We start from the raw sequence: 14,736 nt of genomic DNA on the forward strand, positions 1-14,736 counted from the left end.
AAAAAAAAAAATTTCTTTTTTTGTCTTTTTAATCTGGCGACTCTTAAATTTTTTTGTAGAGGCCTTCGGGAGTAAAGTCATTTTTATTTCCCAGGAACGCCGGTTTGGGTGGGGGTGGTAGTGCTGTGCGGCGACGCGCAGGGACAGCGAATTCTTATGGTCGCACAGCCAGCCAACGGGATGTGCGAGACAGATGGCTCTTTCTCGTCGAGAGCGCCAAAGGTCAGAGCTGCAGCAGAAGTTGGGCTCTCCGCCCACCCGGTCCTCACGTGCCACGCGCGGTCAAACTCCATGAAGAGAAAGGGCGGTAGGTGTCGCTCAGAAACTCCCGCACAGCCGCTGTCTCGGCGCGGGGGGGGATACCCGGGCGTGCCAAATGGCTCCTTCTGCGGCCATGGCTGAGCACAGGCACCGTGGGTTGGTTGCATGGGTTGCACGTCCTGATTGGGGGACCGCTGCTCCAGTGCCGCGCGCTGCTGCAAAGAGGCCCCTCTCCTCTCTTCGTATGCAGATGGATAGTGGGACCATGCCTGTAGCTAAACAAGCATCCCATCTTCTAGAAACTTCCAAAGAATAGATAGAACAGCTGTTCTACTTTGGGGAGGGGGGTTGGTGGCGCTGCGTTAGTCACACTTGCTCCCAAGCCTGGGCTGCCCAGACTGGGGGAGGGTGCGGCTGGTGGTCTTGCTTTCTGCTAAACACTGCAGCTAGCCCACGGTAACTCTCCCAGAACTGGGGACAATGTGGTCCCTCGGGTCAAATATTCATTTACAGTCAGTCACTATGCCAGACTTTTCCTCGCGCCGCCTCATGTACTCTGTGTCACTCGTGGCTTTGAAGAACATTTTTTTTTTTAGTCTCCTAGCTTGTTGGACCTAATTGGGCCCACCTGCTCTTTTGGGCGCAGTTGTCCTCCGAAATGACCGTGTGCAAAAGCAACTGTGTCTCAGAACCAGCCTGCTGTCCAGTCTTGCAAGACTTGACGTTACCCTGCAGCTGCCTTGGCACCAGCTCCCCAGTGGGGCAGGTCTGGGTTTCTGGACCCTGTGGCTAGCTCCCCAAATTGCTATGGCTCCTTCTGCAGAGAGAGAGAGAGAGAGAGAGAGAGAGAGAGATAGGGGAGGAAGAGGAGGGAGGGGACACAGGGAGAATGAGAATGGGCATGTTGGGGCCGCTAGCCACTGCAAACACACTCCAGACACTTGCAGCTCTCTGTGCATCTGATTTTATGTGGCTACTGGGGAACTGAACCCTGGGTCATCAGGCTTTGCAGGCAAGTGCCTTAACTGCTGAGCCACCTCTCCAGCTGGCTGGCAGGTATTTTTGCCGGGGCACATGCTAACTGCACTATTACCTGCTTGTTCTGAAAAGCTCTACCTAGGTTTGAGTGGTTGGGCTGGCTGCTCTGAACCCAGCAGGTGCACTTCCTGCTCCCCCTTCTCACTCCTGTAGATGCCACCTTGCAGGCCTCACCCCAGGAACTCGGTTTAATTCAACTGAGCATTCAAAATTGGTATACACCCAATTCTGGAAGGGAGTGGGGTGTGGAGAGGTGCTGTAAAGAAGAGATGATAAGGTCCTGGTGCTCAGGGGTGTTGGTGTCTACATGGGGAAGTAAATGAGCGGCCACAAGTGAGAGGAGAAGTAAAAGGGTGGAACTGAAAAGAGAGCCTCTGATGGGCTGGAGTAGTTAAGGAAGACTGCCTGGAGGAAGGGGTCTCTGGTTCTTGAAGGAAGGGTAAGATTTGGATGCACATCTACAACTGAGGGGAGCGGGAACAGAGCTGCAGAGATACATCTCTCCTGCACCTACACCAGACTTCATCTGTGCTTGGCTCCATCCCAGCTCTTCAGGGAGGCATTTTCATACCCACTGTGTCTCTTCACACAAAACAGTTGCTGTGAGCTGATTCCAGGGGAGCGTTGATTTGTCTCTGGTCTAGACCCAGAGGCACGCACTGAAATCCTCCTCTCCCCAAGGCCACTGAGATGTAGGTTCCTGGGCCCCTGGGTTGAACTCTACAGTATGACCTGGCAACTTGTCTCTCTTATCAGGTCTGCCAAGGGACCTCTGTAGCACACCTCCTCTATAGTCTATACCGGCCGTTTTCAGGGTAATTCTTCCTTTAGCCATCAAGCCGAGGCTTGCTTTGTTGGTTGTTGCTCTGGGAGAGGAGATGCTCCTGGCATCCAGTGGTGATTGGAAGGGGCACAATGAAGAGAAGGGTCCCATGGTGTAAGTTAGGACATCCGGAAGCAATGGGCAGGTGTAATGGTGGTCAGTGGTCAAGTGAAGTGTCTTGAGGGTGGAGAAGGACAGTCTGAACTTGGCTTCAGGCCATGGGGAGCTTGTGTGGCCCTTGAGCAGGGTAGTGGCTTGATCAAAGCCCTGGGGAGGAAGGTTATCTGGACCTTGTGCAGGGAGGCTTTAGAGGGAATGAGGCTGGGATGCATTATGACTGCCAGGTAGCTTAGGGAGTGGATCTGTCAGAGCCCAAGAATTCCTAAGGCTACCTCAGGACCATGAAGAGGGCGGGCTCTTGTGGTGAGAAGTTAGTGGTAGGTTACAGCAGAAGGACGTAGAGGATATGAGTTGATGTGTTTTTATTTCTCTGGGCCCTTGGCCTTGCCCTGAGCGGTGCAGTGGGCACTTCTGAGAAGTTCTGTCCTTAACAGTTGTGGTGGTTTGATTCAGGTGTCCTCCGTAAACTCAGTATTCTGAATGCTAGGTTCCGCAGCTGATGGAGGATTGGGAATTATCACCCCTGGAGGTGGTGTGTTGTTGGGGGCGGGCTCATGGGTGTTATAGCCAGTTTTCCCATGCCAGTGTTTGGCACACTCTCCTGTTGCTATTGTCCACCTTAAGTTTGCCAGGGGTGATGTCCGCCCTCTGTTCATGCCATGGTTTTCTCTGCCATCATGGAGCTTCCCCCTCAAGTGTGTAAGCCAAAGTAAGCCTTTTTTCACAAATGCTGCTCTTGGTTGGGTGATTTCTGCCAGCAGTGTGAACCTGACTATAACAACAGTCAAAACTTTTAGGGATCTGGGGTTGGAGAAGTGACATAGTGGTTAAGGCATTTGCCTGTGAAGCCAAAGGACCCAGGTTTGATTCCCTAGGGCCCACGTAAGCCAGATGTACAAGGGGCACATTCATCTGGAGTTTGTGTGCAGTGGCCAGAGGCCCTGACATGCCCATTCTCTCTCTGCCTGTCTCTCTCCTATCTCTCTCTCTGTGCTTGCAAATAAATAATTTAAAAAAAAATTAAAAAAAAAAACTTGGCTGGAGGGATGGCTTAGCGGTTAAGGCATTTGCCTACAAAGCCAAAGGACCTAGGTTCGATTCCCCCGTACCCATGTAAGGCAGACGCACAAGGTGGCACATGAGTCTGGAGCTCATTTGTAGTGGCTGGAGGCCCTCGTGCACCCATTCTCTCTCTCCCTCTTTCTCTCTGTCAAATAAATAAAAATAAAATATTAAAAAATACTTTAGGGCTCCACCTTGGTTAGGATGTCTCTTCTGGAGTCAGCATGCAGTATGTGGTTTAGGGGGAGAAGACATGGAACAAGGCTGTGATGTTTGTCCTTGATATTTTTGGCTTTCCACGCCTGCTTCACATTTAATAAAGACTTAGAAGCCTGGTGTGGTGGCCCACACCTAATCCCAGCACTCAGGAGCCAGAAGCAGGAGGATCACCGTGAGTCCGAGGCCATCCTGAGACTACATCGTGAATTCTAGGTCCACCTGAGCTAGAGTGAGACCCTACCTCAAAATACCAAAATAAACAAATAAATAAATACAGACTTACTATATGCTGAGCACCATTGGAAATGCTGAATATTCACGTACATAAAGTGGACCCGTACTAGGGCCCGAGGGAGTTTGTAGGGCATTGCGAAGATACAAAGGCATGCTTGGAGGAGTGGACGAGGGACCCTAAGGGGGAGGAAGGATCTGCTCTTGGGTTCATGGAGGCGCTTGAAAGCGGCCTTAAAGAAAGAGGTTAACTGAAGTTTAACTCCCCAGAACCCACGTAAAAAAGCTGCTCCTGGGCCGGAGAGATGGCGTAGCGGTTAAGCGCTTGCCTGTGAAGCCTAAGGACCCCGGTTCGAGGCTCGGTTCCCCAGGTCCCACGTTAGCCAGATGCACAAGGGGGCGCACGCGTCTGGAGTTCGTTTGCAGAGGCTGGAAGCCCTGGCGCGCCCATTCTCTCTCTCTCTCCCTCTATCTGTCTTTCTCCCTGTGTCTGTCGCTCTCAAATAAATAAATAAATAAATAAATAAAATTAAAAAAAAAAAGCTGCTCCTGCAAGTCTGTGACCCTAGTCCACCAAGCTGGCAGGGGAAGGGCAGAGCCTGGGAAGTTTCTGGTGATTCGCTGACTGGCAGCTGTAGGTTGAGGGAGAGCGTTTCAAGGAAATATATGGACCACACGTACATGCATGGCGCACGCATCTCACACACACATGCATGTATCACACCAGGTACACACACATGTGTACCTGCCCCAAAAGGAAGAAAGAAAGCAAAGAGAGAGGAATGATCTTCAGGCACAGGTGGAGGAGGGAGGAGGAGGGTGCCCAGCCTGAGCTAGGTTTGAGATGTTCAGGGGCGTCTGGGCATCTGCACAGCGCAGGGCCAGAGCTGTATGGCAGGATGGAGCACAGTAGAAGAGTGTGTGGCAGGGAGCGTGTTGGTGAGGAGGAATGCGGAAACGTGAGTTTGATCTGGTCTTCGCGGACATGGAAGGCTGTCCTCCTGGAACTGGCCAGCAGCTCTTTGGCATGTGGAACTGCATGCAGGGAAGAGCCAGGCTGGCAACGGAGACTTTGGAAATTACTAGCCATCATAATCAGTGGGGGCTTTTTGTTCTCTTGCCTCCTCCGTCACCCACGATGGAATGCTGATGGGTTCAGTGTTTATGCAGGTCTTAGGCAGGCTTTGACAGTCACTGCGAGGTCACAAATGCAATGGCCACTTTGTGCCCAGAAGACAGCCATTCGGAGCATTCCTCCCCACCCCCTGGCTCTTACAGTTATTGCTTCTTGAACTTTCATGGTTTTGATGCCTAATAAGTAATATGGTATATTTGAGGATCATTAAACATTTTATGAACTAATACTTGGCTTTACTGGGAGAAATGTGCTCTAATATTTTCTATTCTGTTTCATTAGAAAAAACTTCTAGGGCTAGGCATGTAACTCCCTGGTACGTGGTGGCACACGCCTTTAATCCCAGCACTCGGGAGGCAGAGGTAGGAGGATTGCGGAGAGTTCGAGGCCACCCTGAGACCACATAGTGAATTCCAGGTCAACCTGGGCTAGAGACCCTACCTCAAAAAACCAAAAACTAAACCAGGAAATGCTAACATGGGCTACAACATGGATGAACCCTGAACCCTGAGGGTTTAATGTCAGATGAAATAAGCCAAGCACAAAGAGAGAGAGAGAGAGAGAGAGAGCGAGCGAGCGAGCGAGAGGGAGACAGGTGGAGGCACTATATGATTCCATGTAGGTGAGGCATGTGAAGTTCTCAAACCCATAGCGGTAGAAAGTAGAAGGGTGGTTGTCAGAGACTTCCTTGGTTTCATGCTTATCTCTTTCATATTTTAAAAAATATTTTACTTTATTAGGCCAGCATGGTGGCGCACACCTTCAGTGCCAGCACAAAGGAAGCAGAGGATTGCCATAAGCTAAAGGCCACCCTGAGACTACATGGTAAATTCCAGGTCAGCCTGGACTAAAGAGAAACCCTACATTGAAAAACTAAAAATATAAATAAATTTATTTATTATTTACGGGGGGGGGGCCGTAGAGAATGGGCACTCCAGGACCTCTAGCCATTTCAACTGAACTCCAGACGCATGTTCCACCATGTGCGTCTGGCTTTAGTGGGTCCTAGGGAGTAGAACCTGTGGTTTTGGGCTTTGTAGGTAGTCGTCTTAACTGCTAAACCGTCACTCCAGCTCTTTCTTTCATTTTAATCTTATTCTCTGATGTAAAGTTTTGAAGTAATAAAATACTCTCCTTCAACCATGTGCTTTCCTTTTTTAGGATGAAGAGGTATCAGTTCAGTAAAGCATTCCATTTATTATGTGCCAAGTATTTTACATCTTAATGTATTGCATTCTTTTTTTGTTATTGGTTTTTGAGGTAGGGTCTTGCTGTAGCCCAGGCTGACCTGGAATTCACCCTGCAGTCTCAGGCTGGCCTTGAACTCACAGAGATCCTCCTACCTCTGCCTCCCATGTGCTGGGATTAAAGGTGGAGCTAATTCCATACATTTTCTAATTCCTATAAGAATTATTTTATTTTATTTTTTGATGTTTATTTATTTATTTATTTTAATTTTTATTAGCATTTTCCATGATTATAAAAAAAAAATCCCATGGTAATTCCTTCCCTACCCCCCACACTTTCCCCTTTGAAATTCCATTCTCCATCATATTACCTCCCCATCACAATCATGGTATTTACATATATACAATATCAACCTATTAAGTACCCTCCTCCCTTCCTTTCTCTTCCGTTTATGTCTCCTTTTTAACTTACTGGCCTCTGCTACTAAGTATTTTCATTCTCACGCAGAAGCCCAATCATCTGTAGCTAGTATCCACATATGAGAGAGAACATGTGGTGCTTGGGTTTCTGGGCCTGGGTTCCCTCACTTAGTATAATCCTTTCCAGGTTCATCCATTTTTCTGCAAATTTCATAACTTCGTTTTTCTTTACTGCTGAGTAGAACTCCATTGTATAAATGTGCCACATCTTCATTATCCACTCATCAGTTGAGGGACATTTAGGCTGGTTCTATTTCCCAGCTATTATAAATTGAGCAGCAATAAACATGGTTGAGCATGTACTTCTAAGGAAATGAGATGATTCCTTTGGATATATGCCTAGGAGTGCTATAGCTGGGTCATATGGTAGATCAATCTTTAGCTGTTTTAGGAACCTCCTTTTTTGAGGTAGGGTGTTGCTGTAGCCAAGGACAATTTATATTTTTTTTAAAAATTTCCAGCTACTTACTCTTTTTGCTTCTTTAAAAATTTTTTATTAATTCAAGCTGGGGAGATGGCTCAGTGGTTACAGGTACTTTTTTGCAAACCCTGCCTGCCCAGGTTCAGTTCTCCAGTACCTACATAAAGCCAGATACACAAAGCGGCGCATATGTCTGGAGTTCTGTCCGTACTAGCAAGAGGCCTTGGTGCATCCATGCTCCCCTCCTCTCTCTCTGCTCACAAATAAAGAAAAATATTGACTGTTTTATTAACTCTAAGTGTTACGATGAGAAGACACGAGGTTTATGATGCTGATTCCCCTATTTCAACACTCACACTTTCATTTGCTGCCTATTGTAACCATCATGTAGTTTGTATTTCTAGTCAGACAGTCTTTAGTTTTTAATCTGGAAAGTTTAGTGCATTTACATTTGTTGTGATTACTGATAACTGAAGATTTATTCCTACAGTCTCGTGTTTTTTTTTTTTTTTTTTTTTTGTGCATCTTGCTTCCCTCTCCAACCTCCCCACTTGCCTTTTGGATTATTAGGTTTAGAAGGGGTGACCCTCCACCTTAGATGTGCCATTTGGGCTCTTACTTGGGAAGCACACATCCCTGGGATTGGTTGATGTCCCTAGGGCTGCTTCTGGCTTCAGACTCGTCTGAATTTCTTGCTGGATTATTGGTGCACTTAAAGTAGACATTTTAAAGACATTTCTGTTGTTGTCTTAGTCTTTTGTAGAAAGAGGACATTGCAGATTGAGTTCCAGGAAAAGCAGACTGCAACCCAGAATGGAGTGCAGGATGAAGAGGTGCTCTGGGCACCGACACCTCAGACAAGGAGAAGGAAGAATATGACTAGATAGTGTGCACCGAGGGAAACGGAGCTGCTGCACAGGTGTGGAGGAAGCCCTGTCAGAGCCCATAGGCAGCCCTGGAACTGGATTGGCCCTTCCGAGTTACCCAGAGCTGGGCTGAGCAGTCAGGCCTGTGTGGTTCTACCTGGACCAGTCTTTGGACCAGGGCTGATCCTGGAAGGGGGCATAACCATGAGGAAGGTGACTGTCCTCACCTATAGCAACTCCAAGTGGGGGTTGAGAGCTGTCAGACTCATAGTATCTCCCCCAAAGTGGGGAAGGAGCCTGATGGGACTTGGGGGTGTATCACAGCATTGTCACAGGGGACATTGCAGTCTGCCATTTTGTCAGAAATGGAAATTCTTGACTCTGTTGCTAACCCCTACACCTCAGTCTGAAATCTCCCTCCTAATGGTCAGACTGTGCCTGAAGCCCACCCCAGAATCCAGACTTTCCTTCTTTTATTTTTATTTATTTCTTTTGGTTTTTGTTTTATCTAGGTAGGGTCTCACTCTAGCCTAGGCTGACCTGGAATTCACTATGTTGTCTCAGGGTGGCCTCGAACTCACAGCAATCCTCCTACCTCTGCCTCCTGAGTGCTGGGATTAAAAGTGTACTCCGCCACGCCTGCCTCAGACTTTGTGTTTTAATGCATGACACCCGTCCTAACTCAATATTTCTAGCCAGGCTGGTTCTGTGCCCTCTGCTCTTCCTGGTTCCCTTCCATCAGAATCAATCCTTCCTTCCTTCTTTCTTTCTTTTTTTTTAATATTTTTTTTTAGATTTATTTATTTGAGAGTGACAGACACAGAGAGAAAGACAGATAGAGGGAGAGAGAAAGAATGGGCGCGCCAGGGCTTCCAGCCTCTGCAAACGAACTCCAGATGCGTGCGCCCCCTTGTGCATCTGGCTAACGTGGGACCTGGGAAACCGAGCCTCGAACCGGGGTCCTTAGGCTTCACAGGCAAGCGCTTAACCGCTAAGCCATCTCTCTAGCCCTTTCTTTCCTTTCCTTTCCTTTCCTTTCCTTTCCTTTCCTTTCCTTTCCTTTCCTTTCCTTTCCTTTCCTTTCCTTTCCTTTCCTTTCCTTTCCTTTCCTTTCCTTTCCTTTCCTTTCCTTTCCTTTCCTTTCCTTTCCTTTCCTTTCCTTTCCTTTCCTTTCCTTTCCTTTCCTTTCCTTTCCTTTCCTTTCCTTTCCTTTCCTTTCCTTTCCTTTCCTTTCCTTTCCTTTCCTTTCCTTTCCTTTCCTTTCCTTTCCTTTCCTTTCCTTTCCTTTCCTTTCCTTTCCTTTCCTTTCCTTTCCTTTCCTTTCCTTTCCTTTCCTTTCCTTTCCTTTCCTTTCCTTTCCTTTCCTTTCCTTTCCTTTCCTTTCCTTTCCTTTCCTTTCCTTTCCTTTCCTTTCCTTTCCTTTCCTTTCCTTTCCTTTCCTTTCCTTTCCTTTCCTTTCCTTTCCTTTCCTTTCCTTTCCTTTCCTTTCCTTTCCTTTCCTTTCCTTTCCTTTCCTTTCCTTTCCTTTCCTTTCCTTTCCTTTCCTTTCCTTTCCTTTCCTTTCCTTTCCTTTCCTTTCCTTTCCTTTCCTTTCCTTTCCTTTCCTTTCCTTTCCTTTCCTTTCCTTTCCTTTCCTTTCCTTTCCTTTCCTTTCCTTTCCTTTCCTTTCCTTTCCTTTCCTTTCCTTTCCTTTCCTTTCCTTTCCTTTCCTTTCCTTTCCTTTCCTTTCCTTTCCTTTCCTTTCCTTTCCTTTCCTTTCCTTTCCTTTCCTTTCCTTTCCTTTCCTTTCCTTTCCTTTCCTTTCCTTTCCTTTCCTTTCCTTTCCTTTCCTTTCCTTTCCTTTCCTTTCCTTTCCTTTCCTTTCCTTTCCTTTCCTTTCCTTTCCTTTCCTTTCCTTTCCTTTCCTTTCCTTTCCTTTCCTTTCCTTTCCTTTCCTTTCCTTTCCTTTCCTTTCCTTTCCTTTCCTTTCCTTTCCTTTCCTTTCCTTTCCTTTCCTTTCCTTTCCTTTCCTTTCCTTTCCTTTCCTTTCCTTTCCTTTCCTTTCCTTTCCTTTCCTTTCCTTTCCTTTCCTTTCCTTTCCTTTCCTTTCCTTTCCTTTCCTTTCCTTTCCTTTCCTTTCTTTCCTTTCTTTCCTTCCTTCCTTCCTTCCTTTCTCTGGTTTTTCGAGGTAGGGTCTCAGTGTAGCCCAGGCTGACCTGGAATTCACTATGGAGTCTCAGGGTGGCCTCGAACTCACGGCGATCCTCCTACCTCTGCCTCCCGAGTGCTGGGATTAAAGGCATGCGCCACCACGCCCGGCCTGCCTCTCTTTCCATTCCCAGGCCACAGCGTTCTCCCTCGCCTCGGAATTTCTAGCACCCACGCTCTCGGTCCTGACACTCTGCTTCCCCCAGTACTATGTGGTGGTTCTTCTCTGTTTGCACAGAGAACCCGTACGTCACACACTTCTTTCTCCTACACTCGTAAGGTGCAGATCCAGGCTGCCTCACGAGGCTGATGGAGGCTTGGGAGTTGAGGGTAGGAAACTGGGTCAAGGAGAAGGACAGCCTGCCTTTGTGCCGCCTTCACGGCTCTCATCACAGAGTCAGCCCCCACACGGCCGCAGGGACAGCGCCTACTGTTCCACTTCTCCACGACACAGGTGCAGCCCAGGAGATTGGGACCATAGAGCATGGGGTGGAGGATCTGCCTATCCAGAGTGTGGCTGTTGGGGGGAGGGGGTGCCCTAGAAAGGAGGAAGTATACCCAGCAGATTTGCAGCTTGGGGCATGAGCTGGGCATGAGCTGTGTACTGGTGCATCAGCCCTACAGCCTGGCTGGTCAAGGTTAGCTGCTGTAGGAAGGGCAGGGGTGAGAGTGAGGCAAGACGGGTAGCCAGCGAGCAGAACAGGGAGACCCCACTCGATCAGCCTTGTTGCACGAGTCGGAGAGTTAAGGGCCTCCGTCAGCGTGCTGTTCAGAGCTTCCTTGTGTCTGCCTGTCCTGCAGCATGCCCAGCGCCATGAGGGATAGAGTTCCTGTCCTTTTCCAATGCTCTTCAAGGACACATTGAGGTCTTGTAATTTCTAGGCTCCACTTCCTCTTTCTTGCCCCCTCTCTGTGGTTCTTTTCTTTTTATTTATTTATTTGAGAGAGAGAGAGAATGAATATGGGTATGTCAGGGCCTCTAGCTACTGCAAACAAATCGGGTACCAGGGAATTGAGGCTAGGTCCTTAGCGTTTGCAGGCAAACGCCTTAGCTGCCAAGACATCTCTTCAGCTGGTCTTTTAAAAAATATTTATTTTTGAGAGAGATGGGGAGAGGGAGAGGGAAAGAGAATGGGCATGCCAGGACCTCAAGCCACTGCAAATGAACTCCAGATGCATGTGCCGCCTTGTGCATCTGGCTTATGTGGGTCCTGGGGAGTCTGCTTGCAGGTGAAGGGTCCATCAGGTAATGTTCACTATTAACCCTCACCTAAGTATGTAATCCTACATGGGAACGTTTCATTGGATCCTCACCAGAATCCTGTTCTAGACACATCTTTCCTCATTTACAACTCATGCAGAGAGGGTAATATGCTCTTTTGCTGCCACTCTGACAAACTATCTGAGATTACCAGTTTTGTGGGAGGAGAGGTTTATCTGGGGTTGCAGCTTTGGAGGTGTCAGTCCATGGTTCGCTGTCCTGTTACTTTGGGCCTGTGGTGTGGGAGTATGTCATACTGAAGAAGGCTGCTCACCTCCCAGCAGCCAGAAAACAACAGAGAGACCAATGTGCTCAGAAAGCACGGTAACCAGGTGTGATTTTGAACCCCTTCAATCCCAGCACTCAGGAGGCTGAGGTAGGAGGATTGCTGTGAGCTCAAGGCCAGGCTGAGGCGATATAGTGAATTCCAGAATTCCAGGTCAGCCTAGGCTAGAGTGAGACCCTACCTCAAAAAAAAAAGCCCCAAAATATATATAAAATTTTAAAAACTAAAAATATACACTGGAATTCAAAGGCAAACACAAAAGATGTAACAGATTACATTGGTTTATCACTTACATGTAGAAATGGTAATATTTTGGATACAGTAGGTTCAATAAGACATTATTAAGATTACCCATTCAATCTGTTTTGTCATGTGTGTGCATGTGTGGTATGCTTGCTTGTATGTGTGCATGTTGGTGTGTGTGTGAGAGAGAGTGCTTGTGCATGCGTGTACATATGCATTTGGAGGTCAGAGTTGACAGTGGATGTCCTCTGTCACTTTCTTTATTTTCATATTTATTTATTTTTACTGTTGTTTTGAGACAGAGTCTCATTGTCGGCTGATCTGGAATTCATTCTGTAGTCCAGGCTGGCTTCAAACTCAGTGATCCTCCTATCTGGCTGCACCTTCGTTTTTTTTTTTTCAAATAAATTTATTTTACTTGAGAGAGAAAGAGGCAGATAGAGAATAAGCATGCCAGGACCTCTAGTCACTGCCAATGAACTTTAGATGTATGTGCCACTTTGTGCATCTGGCTTTATGTGGGTCCGGGGGAATTGAACCTGGGTCCTTGGGCTTTTTCAGCAAGTGCCTTAATCTCTGAGACATCTCTCCAGCCCAGTTTCTTTTTCCACCCTCCCTCCCGCCATCCCTTCCTCCTGCCCTTCCTTCCTCCCTCCCTCCCTCCTTCCCTTCCTTCCTTCCTTCCTTCTTCCACACGTTCAAGTTTGGGAACCACTGGAGAAAGTTGAGGATTTGAGTGGAGCCTGAAAGAGAGAAGAGTAAGACTTGAACATAGGGAAGTGAAGAGGCATTTCTAGGTGTATTCGTTTGTTAGGGCTGCTGCAGTACGGACCCCAGATTGGGAGGCGTAAACAACCAAAGCAGTCATCTGCCTGTTCCTCTTCTGGAGGCTGGAAGCCTGAGGTCAAGATGTTAGTAGGGCGATTCCCTCTCAGGCTGCGAGGGGGGAGTCAGGTCTTTGCCTTTTCCCTACTTCTGGTGGTTTGCTGGTGGTTCTGCCCTCGTCTTCACATGGCTAACCTCTACTATTGTCTTTGTGTCCAAATTGCTCCATTTATAAGGACTATGAAGTCATAGGATTAGGAGCCCACCCTACTTCAGTGTGACCTCATCATTCCCAGCTAATTGCACCTGCAAAGACCTTGTTTTCCAGTAAGGTCACATTTGCAGGTCCTGGGGTTGGGACTTCATTGTGGCATTCTGAGTACAGGACACAGTCTGTTCCACAGAAGAGCAAGGAGCAGGAGCAAAGGCCGGGGGGAGGAGTGAGGCAGGCGGAGCTTGGCTGGACTGGGATCCACAGATTTGAGGGAGAACGAGCTTGCTAAGCCTAGGCAGACACACGCATGCACACCAACTCCAGGGCTTGTGAGAAGATGGAGCAGAGAGGACTCATAGGAGCTCGGACAGAGATAGTGGTGAGGATGGGTATTTGAGTGAATACTGTGGCACCCTCTCCCTGTCCACACCACTCCACCTCCCTGCAAGAAAGTGGGGTGTGCGCTCTGCATGGTTTGGGATCTGAGCAGAGGGGAGCGTTGGAAGGCTGGGGGAGCATCCCTCTTCTCCCTCCCCACCCACCTTCTGCCGCCTGTAGGCAGCCTCTGCTGAAACAGATGCGGAACACATAGTTAACAAAGACTGGTTGGGACTGGGGTGACACTGGATGGCCATGGGGCCCAGGTGTGGGCTGGGCCTAGAGGTGAGCTGTGGGAGGTGCGTAGGGAGGGCAGGAATAGACAGCGGAGGTCTGGAAGGCCAAGCTGGGGTTGGGAATAAGTAAGGTTGTCTTGTGGGTGGGGGCTAGTGGAGCACCTGGTCCCAGAGCTTAGCCTAGAGCTTGTTCTGTTTCTCCCTGGACCTCTCCTTAGCTGGGTGGTACCCAGGTGTGTACCCGTTTTCTCCCTGAACCTCAACACTAGAAATCTCGCACCCTTCAGAGGACTCTGCAGAGCTACATGGCTTTAGAATCTACAAAGCTCACCAGCTCACCAGGCCCAGGGGCAGGGATTGGGGAGGACAGAGAGGGCTGTCCCTCTGCCACCTGCTCAGCCCTCATCTGCTCTGCTGTCTGCCCCTGGCTTGCCAGTCTTCTCCTTCCCTTGGAGGGGACGGGAGTCCGGGGACCCTGGGGTCCTCCCTGCAATGTGTTACCTTTTGCCCTAGTGAAAGACTCTCCTCTCACCAGGAAAACCCTGGGGAAGGACAGACCCCTCTTCCCTCCCCCCACGCTCTTCTGAGCGTTCTTACTGTCGGGAGCTTCACAGGAAAATCATGAGCCAGTCAACAGCTCAGGGCAGAGGAGAGGAGCCTGCCCATCATGCCATCAGTCCCTCCGGCAGCTGGTGGCACTTCCGTTTGACTGGGCCTGGAACCCTCCTGGCCTCCCACCTGCTCCCCAGAAGATAAAATCAGGCCACCTTCCTTAAAGGGGTTTGAGGGGCCCCAGAAAGGAGGCATCACAACTATGAACTAAAACCTCCTCAGCTGCCACCCTGCCCGTGGTGCCCATCGCTTTGGAATTAGCTGTTTATCGTCACAGCGTTCTTCCCAGAAGCCCCTGCCTGTGCACATGACCCTTTCGTAGACCTCTCCAGCCCTGTGTGGAAGGGCCTCACACCCACCTTGTCCCCTTTCCCATTCCCTGTTGTTTCCCCACAGTACGCTTCACTCTCTGCCCACTATTTAGTCAATAATTCAATTTATCATCTTTGTTTCCATCTCCCTCTAGCAGGAATTTAGCTCACTTGGGTCAGGGCCTCTGTTGGTTTGTTCACTGTTGAACCTCAGCACCTAGCCTCATGAGGCTATTCCATAAGTATAGAACAATAGAGTAAAATAAATATGCTCTGTAATATACTACAATGAAAATAGAATGAGTGGATAAAGGATAGGAGCTCTCAGTCAGTTGTGATA

At 48.5% G+C, this 14,736-nt stretch overlaps 1 protein-coding gene across 3 annotated transcripts in view; it reads left to right on the forward strand.

The window, feature by feature from the left end:
• The window catches only part of St8sia5 (ST8 alpha-N-acetyl-neuraminide alpha-2,8-sialyltransferase 5), an 85,661-nt gene that overhangs the window by 766 nt on the left and 70,159 nt on the right, over nt 1–14,736 (forward strand). The gene's annotated exons all lie outside the window — the stretch shown is intronic.

The sequence above is a fragment of the Jaculus jaculus genome, chromosome 2, assembly GCF_020740685.1.
Source record: "Jaculus jaculus isolate mJacJac1 chromosome 2, mJacJac1.mat.Y.cur, whole genome shotgun sequence".
NCBI classification, from domain to species: Eukaryota; Metazoa; Chordata; class Mammalia; order Rodentia; family Dipodidae; genus Jaculus; species Jaculus jaculus.